Below are 9514 nucleotides of genomic sequence, written 5' to 3'. Positions count from 1 at the left end.
GACTTCTTCAATTCTGATGATTAACATGAATTAATGCACCAAATGTGATGGGTACCACAAATAAACATATACACAAAACAGTCTTTGCTTCACTCGTGTAAACAGAATATTTATCTGACTGTGATTTGTTGTAGACAAAGGCATCATAGTAAAAAAAAAAAAATCAAACTTGAGTGAGTGGAAATGAAACTGATTTGTATCCCTGGGTTTTTGTAAGTAATATTCTGAACCCTATATAATGACCAGACATTTCTGAAAATGAACACTAGTAGTTTACAAATAAGTTATGGAGAGCACCAGAGCACTCCTTAGTGTGTGCTGATAACACTGGAAGCATAAGATCCACTGAGTTTTTTTAAGGATCAATTTACATTCTCAATCACTGAGTTTTCTATTGTATTAATGATGAGCAAACAGACTGACAGCCTGTCCTGCTATGATTTGACTGTGAAAAATATATGTAGCAACATATTTGAGTAATATTTTAATCTTTATGAAAGGATGACACATTAAATATTTGACCAATGTGAAATGACAGTTAATCTCTAAAGTTATGTTGTATGGATTGTTTGTAACAGAAAGAACATTGAACATTCATAATTACATAACAATTTGGATATGGAATGGTCTGGCAGGGGTGTTGTACAAAAGAGACGTGAGAAAACTAATAATAGGTCCGAATACATGAAGGACCTATTCATGTATTTCCTCCAGGAAAAACTGGAGGAGTTACAGGGAAACAAAACCAGTATTTTAAGGGGCTTAAATTAACAAAAAATATTCTATGAAGTTTCACATGTTACCTTGGAAGAGAAAATAGTATCACATAATGAAAATGTAAAGAAATAATAAATCATGTCAAAATATATAAGAAAACAGATAAATATGGCCATTGTTTTCTTGTTCATGTAGCTCGCTGTTTAAATAGTGGTTCTATGTTAAATATTAAACTTAAGGTTTTAGGAGGTCTCATTGTTGAAGCATTATGTCAGACTCGGCTACTAGGTCAAATCATGACTTTTTTATTACATAAACGAACATATGGGCTCTTAGAATTCACAGAAAATTTATGCTAATTTTAATTTTGCAAGTGGTATAAGAGGAATGTAAATGAGGATGACTGATTTCCAAGTTCATACTCTTAGCTATTATATACACGTGCTCCTTTGAAGAGTAGTTCTGACAGGAAATTTAGAAAGAGAAGTTTGGGAAAAAGTTGCCAAGTAGGGTGATGAAAAACTATGACCTAATCCTCACTGAATAGTAAAAGATAAAAAAAAAAAAACACAGGGTATTAGTGTTCGTCTTGAAATGATGAAGTGTCGCCAGTATGTCATCTTCACTTGATCCAGATCACACAAAGGGTAAGAGATTTTTAGGAGGCAAGTACCTGGAGTTCTATGTTACACTCTTAAGGGTCTTCTGAGGTCCTAGATATCAGAAAACTGAAGAGCCTGTCATTGCTTTGAGGTAAGGAAAGTTATGTGTACTTTCAAGAGGCTACAACTCTGCAAGATGTTATAATTTGCAAATTAGTGGCCCAACAAACAATAAAAGAAAATGTTCTGAAAGAAATTACATATATAATTTATTTTGTTTTTAATTGATGAAAATCCATATATTGTTCAATAACTAAGGCGAAAGAATAGCTAGGAAGCTTTAATCTATTTACAATCTTGTTTAGGACCAGTCTTCAAGAAATCTGTCTATTTCCAGATCTTTGCTTCTTTTCATCAAAAGAAATTATGAATTTGGTAAATAGAACAAGATTGACAAAGGGCTGAACTTGGATTTGCTTTTTCCTTACTCCAAGGATGAGTTTTGGAAACCAGATTATGTGACATAGTTTAGGCTTTCTGAGAATGAAATTCTAAAACAGAAATTTGTTTTTAATCTGTTTCAAAAAAAAAGGATTTTAGGACTAAACCTTGTGAGGTCTAGGAAGGGACTGTTGTACAAAGGAAAAAATAGGATATAAGCCTGTTTCCCCTCCAGAACCTACACAAACGAAATGATCGTTGATCCCTGGGGACATCAATTCTTAGGTGCAGTCTGTGGGTGTAAACAGCAAAACAAAAAGGTGAGGTGAAAAATAGCCCTGAGCAAGCCAGTGTGCTCTATTGTCCCCTGACACGTCTCCCCTGAGAGTTACTAGAAGTCAAGAGTTCCGAACCTAGAGAAATACATTCTGAGAATGGTCTATCTACCTTGCTTTAACATAGATGAAGAAAAATCCGCCAATGTGATATGAGTGTGTGTGTGTGTGTGTGTGTGTGTGTGTGTGTGTGTGTATGAGTATACTCATGCTTGGAAGAAAATTATGTGAACATTGGATGCCATCTCTTAGAACTATGCCCTCAAATGGGTATGTGCTACACATCTGTAATATTTTAGCTCCTTTAAAAACTGAAGCATGGCAAGTTCAAGCCCAGCATGGGAAAAATAATGAGATCCTGTCTATGGTGAGAAAAGAGAAGAAGGAGAGAGGGAGGATAGAAGGAAGAAAATAATAAAAATATGCCGTACTCATGTTGCAAATCTATTTGTGTCATATTGAGCTTGATTTGGGCTAAAGAGTTGACACACTTAAATTTACTGCAGTGTGCATGGCTACCAGAAAACCTTGTCGTTCCAATCTGTACTGCTACACCACTGTAGCTAACGATTACCAAATAACAGAAGAGTGTAAGTTATTTGTAATCATAGGTCCCTTGACTAGATCTGCAGTTTTAATTTCCCGGAGGTGAATTCTTCCAAATTCTGCTAAAGTTTGGGTTGTGCAAAGTATGTGAGCTGCCCCGAGGCAAAGGGTGAAAGAGGTGAACTGAATATTAAGATACCCAGAGTACTCAGCCACATTGCTTATCACTCTTTGCTGCGGGAGCGAAGGCAGCTGCAGTTGCTGAGGCTCAGCGGTTAAACTGAGGGATGAGCTGTGTTTTGCTGCGGAGTAAATCATATTCCAGGATGTGGGTAGATAAGCCAATTAATGAATTTCTGAAAACTTCGGCATCGCTTTCCTGCCCTAAGGCTTTTCACCTCTCCACCTTACCTTCTCAGCGTGGCCTGAAGTCAGTTATGATCCAAATGCAAGAACATCAAAGCATCTCACTGATGCTTCGCTACAGACCAAACTTGTTTTTCTTCCCTTCTTTGGTTTTCTCCATGAATCACAGCAAACAGACAAACACCCTCTGTTCATATTAAAGATTTTTTCCTATTATAGACCTCATCGCTCCCTCACAGTTTAAATAACGTCCATAGCAGGTAAGGTCACAACAGTACAAGTACTGCTTGTTCCATTTCTACATTCTAAAATATTCCACTGTGAACTTAGAGCAAATGCATGAATCCTACACCTTTAGCATATCACTAATATCCATATCAGCAACACTGGGAAAGATACCATGAATGTAACAGATGCCCAGTAAATGAGGAAGAAATTGGCCTATTCACTAAATTCGCTGAACAAATACCACGTGTTCCTAACCAATATATGAAGGGCAATAATTAACTCAACCTACCAGTTTATGGAAAATAGCTAACTTCTTTTAAAATCTGCGAATGCTTTAACTCTTTGAGTGAATACTTGAAAGAAGTGGTGTGTGCGTAGCGTTCTCATAAAGAACCGTGGAAAAACAAAAGTCTCATTGACCATTGTTAAGTGGGGATTGTTGGATCCACAGAGAAGCTCGGTGAAGCTGTTCTGCTGTTCTGTGTTTCATCCCCTTGAGTGAAATGTTTGTGACAGCTGAGGAGATTCCTGAAGGTAAGTCAGCTCTAAAAGTTGACTCTCCACTGACACAGAAAGAAAAATATCTTCTCAGAGGTGTGGTCTTAGCCAGCGAGAGCCTCAAAGGATAAAGGGTACAATTGTCCCAGCAGGAGAGTAAGCAGTACTCAGGAAAGAGGGAAGTAAATGTGCATGAGCAAACTGCGAGGCCAGCTGAGACGCCAGGAAGGTTTTGAAGCTGACACACATTCAATACCTGGTGGGACATCTCAAGTACATGCTTATTGACATGATTTTATAAATATTTAGCTTATTTTAGGGTTAACAGAAAAAGAATTAATTACCCTGAGAACTACATAATAGTATTCTATGATCAGCTCTATATTTAGGTTTAATGAAATAGAGTATTCGAATAACTTGATGAGAAATTAAATAACGACAAAGTAAAATAGCAAATCATGTAAAATTTATCACAATATTTTAAATACCAACTATATTTTATCGGTGAACATAAATAGTTTTCCTAATTATAATTAATCAGTAACTCTTGATGTCTTGCCATCATTTAAACAAGTTCAGTATCCCTTTAATAGATTTTTTTTTTTTTGAGACAGGGTTTCTCCACAGTTTTGGGGCCTGTTCTGGAACTAGCTCTGTGGAACTGGCTCCATAGACCAGGCTAGCCTCAAACTTACAGAGATCTGCCTGGGATTAAAAACATGTGCTACCAACGCTTGACCCTTTCATAGAATTTTAGTTTCTTTCTTTCATTTTTTTCTTTTTGCTTGATTAGAAATAGCATTGACAGGAGTATGCCCACATTTTTTAATATTGTTTGCATTGAAACTCATGTACTACATTTTTGGACTTTTAAAAATGTAAAGGTTTTGAAATTGTCCCTAATAATAATAAGTTCGTTTTCTGTTTTAGAGTATCCATTCACCTATCTTTCAACATGTAATCAGCCCTATATTTCTGAGTTTGGTTAATAAATATATTTAATGTAGACTGTGTGCTAGAGTGCTAATACTTTCTTAAGACATTGATGAAATTGTAAGTTAAAAAAATCAAAAACATATATACTTTGTAGATTCTTTCTAGTTTGTTTTTTCACAGAAAAGGAAATTAATGAATTTTTTCAGTCTACTAAGCTTTCAAGAGTGTGAATATAAGATGCATATGAGATGTAAATGGGGAAAAGAAGATTTGGAATATATACAGATACATACATTCAGCTAATTATACCATTCCCAAAGTAATATATCACTTCAGAATAACGTTAACGTTTGTCTTACGCTGAGTAGGCTATTGACAAAGGCTTCAATCATGCAGAAAGCTGTTTTTGAATTTGCATTATTTTTAAAGAGCAGGCACCATTTCCATGATAAATGACTCCTAGACAGGAATCTTAGCTGACTACCCAAGTGCTAGATTCTATTATCACTGATTTGTCCTTCAGTCTTCAACAGAGTGAAAATGAAGGACTTCTAACTAATTGCCAGGAAACAGAGCTAATTTCCTTATACTGCCAAAAAAGAAAAAAGAGAAGTGTGAGCCATTAAATTTGAGAGCAGTGGTATGTGAAATAAAAGATTGGTCTTTTTTTTTTATTTTTAATCTTCCTGACTGTACCTCTTATGTACTGGGATTTCATACATGTACACCTCACCCAATTTATGGGTGGTTCTAGTGGTCGTATCCAAGGGTCACACATGCTAGACAAGCACTCTATGAGCTGAGCTATGCTCCCAGCCCACAGTTTGACATTTTGTATTAAAATGCAATTGAAACAGAACAGAACAAAAAAGTCACATATTCACAGATCCTGGTTTGGGGGCAGAGGCTCCTCTGTCAACAGATGGAAATAGAGAATTTGTGCCAGTGAGTACAAGGTTATTTCTCCCTTTCTCTTCCTTCATTTTCAAATGTACCTGACCTTATATGGAAGTCTTCGATCTATTTAGAATTTCTTTTGTACAGGGCAATTAGTATGGGTCTATTTGAATTCTTCTTCATAATAGCCACTCACTTTGACTATCACTGCTTTTTTGAAGATGTGTATTTCTGGCTTCTTTGTCTAAAATCCAGTGTTCATAGGTGTGAGGATTTATGTTTGGGTATTTAATTTTTTTGTTTGTTTATTACTATTTTTGTTTATTTGTTTGTTTACTACTATAACTCTGCAGCACAACTTGAATCAGGAATGCCGAGACCTCTAAGAGTGATTGTTCTAATTCAGGACTGTTTTAGCTATACAACTAGGTTTTTGTGTTTCCATGAGAAGCTGAAAACTATGCTTTTAAGTTCTGGGAAAAACTGAGTTGGAATTTTAATGAGGATTGCATTGAGTCTGTAGATTCCTTTTGTAGGATGGCCATTCAGCTATATTAATCTGACTGATCCATGCGCATAGAAGATCCTTCCATCTTCTGCTACCTTCTCCAATTTAGTTCTTCAATGTCTTGAAGTTTGTATCGTACAAGTCTTTCACTTGCATGGTTCAAGTTAACCTAAGATATTTTATATTATTTGAGGCTATTTGTGAAAGGTGTTATTTTGTTATTATTTTCTCTGTACATTTGTCATTTATATATAGCAAGGTTACTGATTTTGTGAGTTAACTTTGCACCCAGATACTCTGCTGAGAGGGTTTATCAATGGAGGAGTGGACCTGTGGAAATTTAAGGGTCTTTTATATATGCTATCATATCATCTGCAAATATTTCCAATCAGCTCCATACTCAAACTGGTCGTTGCAATGAATCATTGGTCTGGCTCAAGGCCTCTGGCACCCCGTCATCTCTGAAGCCTCACTGAAACTTCTCTGAGATATCCTTCGGATGTTCTGAGACTTGGATAGCCTGTGGTTATCATTAGGATCAATCTCCTCACAAACTTCATCAGATCATAGATGAGGTGGATGTTAGGTTAAGCCACCCAAAGGCCCAGGATGTGTGTCTGGGTGGCAACTGAGCTGGTCTTGTGTGTGTGTCGGGGGGGTGTTTCATTTTAGGTCTTAGTAACTTGTATCAGTTACTCTGAAAACAAGATCATAATGAAATTCCAGTTCTCTAGCTATTACGGTGGCAGGTGCCATAGATTGTCTAACTAGTATCGGTTAGCCTGTCTGATACAAAACTATCATCATTAGACTGCATGTTCTTGTGGATAAACAAGATTAGATTGGGGATAGAGACGTGTTTGTGTGATGTACATATGCAAATATCTCAAAGAAACGAAATTAAAAAGGATAAACAAGTTTGAGACTCCTTAAAAACTCTACAGTATCCCATGTAATAAAAGAATTTTCATCTAGTCTTTCATTTGAAGACAGTGATTTATGCTCTTACTAAGAGCCATTTAATAACAGACGTAGACCTTAGAAGGTCTTCAGATCCTAGCACATCTGACACCATGATGGAAATTACATTTAGGCCTTGAAAACCAGCACATAGGAAGCAACACCTTCCAGAAGGAAAAGAAAGACTTGCTCCATCAAAGCCTAGTGCTCTGAGAAAGTCCCTTAATGCACTAGGGACTGGTTCTTAGTCTTGATTTTTGGCTTCTATAGTCCCACTTTTGGCTAAATGTTCTTGTCGCTTCTATAATTCCAGCTTTTCTATCGATTGTTGCTAAGTGAAATATGCAAAACTATGATATTACTTCCTCTCTCCCCCACCTCCCTCTCTCTATCTATCTTTTTACTTAAAACTTACTCTGAGAAAGGCTCTGAGCTACATTGGGTTTTCAAACACCCAAATGTAGTAGCTGAATTTCTAAGACTATCTATTGGCTTAAACACATGTCCATATAGTCTTCTCTGGTGGACATCCCATGACATCCAAATATTGTTCAATCATCAGTCAGGAAGAAAAATTTTAAAACTGTTTTTACTTTGTAGGATTAGAAAATGTTGATTTAATGCATGTTCATTATCCCATGCCTTAAATAATTAAATTAAACCAATATATAGGTAGAACTGAGATAACAAAAATATTTTTACAATATCTATGGAAATAGAATATGCTGTAGCTATAATTATATCTCTAGAAAATAATCTGTTAGCTCTTGGTCATGTGCAGAAAAAGATAGTAGTAATACATTTGAAGTTGGTCTATATGATCTATGTGACTATGGAAATCATACATTTTTATCCTAACTGCTCAGACAAATTTTATATGCATTAATATGTGGTTACTCTACCTTCTGTGAAATCAGATAGCTCTTGTTCCACTTGAAATTGTAATTATGCTAATATGTATAAATTAATCTCACTTTCTAAGAAAACACAAGCTCTCTTTATGGGTGATGTACATATTCCCAACTTTCTTTAGATTTATCCATTGCAAATAACACAGAAATCTACTCTGTACTGTTCATCTGAATGTATATAAAAACCTGTCATTAATAGTCTCCAAAATGTTGAAATTCAGAACATACAATCTCAAATTATGACAGTTTAGCACTCAGAAAAAAAAAAACAAAAAGAAAAGACAGCAACAGCTGAATTCATTTCCACCTGCCTCAGATCTACTTCCATACAAAAAGGTCAGATTTTGTGTTGACCTTACTCCATGCCAGTTAATGAGACTCTCTGCCGGAAGTGTTTGTCCTGTACCTTATGAAAGGAATGTGCTTACCTCTGAAGAGGCAGGGATGATCTGAGCAAGTATGTTTGGCCAATTTTCCTTTAACTGGACATCATTATTGCACAGAATTATAATTTCCTCTGTCCAAAAATTATTTTATTTGACACAACCATCATCAATTTTCCTAAGAACATAAAGAAGGAGCTTTTTCTGCATCTTCAGGTAATTTTCAAAAGCTTCTTATCTTATCCCTTTCCCCTCCAACATACAAATCCACAAACAATATATTTGGTTGGGAATATAAAAGTAATAATATACTTAGGCCTCTTATACTTGATGTATGAAAATCTATCTATGTCCATATATACATATGTATATATGTATATATAGCTAAATTAAATATCTATATAATGTGTTAATTTAACTTTTCCAACTTACATTAATTGGAAACTAAAAATATCACATTTCTCCCTTGTATATATCAAACTGAAGGCCATGGTTTTTCTCAACCCATCTTTTCACGATGTTCCCAGTAATCATATTTTTTCTGTGATGGCAGCTATCTTTTATTCTTACTGATAAACCTGACCCTTGACAAAACTACAGCCTCTGCTCATCTTCAGTTGAAGTTGTTTCTGGATGAATCCTTCTGATTCCAAGACATTTAACATAATACATAGTGCCTTATTTCTTATTTTTTTTCCTTCAATAGTTTATTACAAATACATACAGATCTTTGCTTCAACAGCACTTATCCTAAAATTTGGAACAATACAGATGAGATTAACTTGGCCACTGTGCAAGGATTTCACACAAATTTGAGAAGCATTCCATATTTTAAAAAGAAAAGGAAATACACACAAATATTTTCTTATTTTCATAGTACCCTTCTATTATTTTTTTTATTTCTAAAAAAATATTTATTATTTTTTTATTATTATTATTTTATTAATAATAATAAAAATTATTATTATTTCTATTATTTTTTAAAAAAATCCATAATAGTTCATAGAGACAGCATGTTTGTATTCATTTCCATGGTGGATTTGTTTTTTGCAGTAGTGAGCCTTAAACTGCAATTTAAGTTAAAAAAAAATGGTGAATAGGTGAGTGACTATTTATAAAGTTGGGTAACTAAGACAAATTTTACACTAGTGAAAAAGAAAACCAATTGAAAGTTCATTGACAGGAT

The 9514-nt window shown here is 34.9% G+C and overlaps 1 non-coding gene across 1 annotated transcript; it reads left to right on the top strand.

The window, feature by feature from the left end:
- Positions 1-9058: 9058 nt before the first annotated feature.
- On the top strand, positions 9059-9162 carry LOC125394236 (U6 spliceosomal RNA). The gene has a single exon (XR_007230141.3). It is a non-coding gene; the product is annotated as a U6 spliceosomal RNA (small nuclear RNA).
- Positions 9163-9514: the final 352 nt, after the last annotated feature.

Source organism: Myodes glareolus, chromosome 20, assembly GCF_982192425.1.
Source record: "Myodes glareolus chromosome 20, mMyoGla1.1, whole genome shotgun sequence".
Taxonomy (NCBI): Eukaryota; Metazoa; Chordata; class Mammalia; order Rodentia; family Cricetidae; genus Myodes; species Myodes glareolus.
Note: the sequence above shows the minus strand (reverse complement) of the source record. Positions and strands in the feature narration are given on the sequence as shown.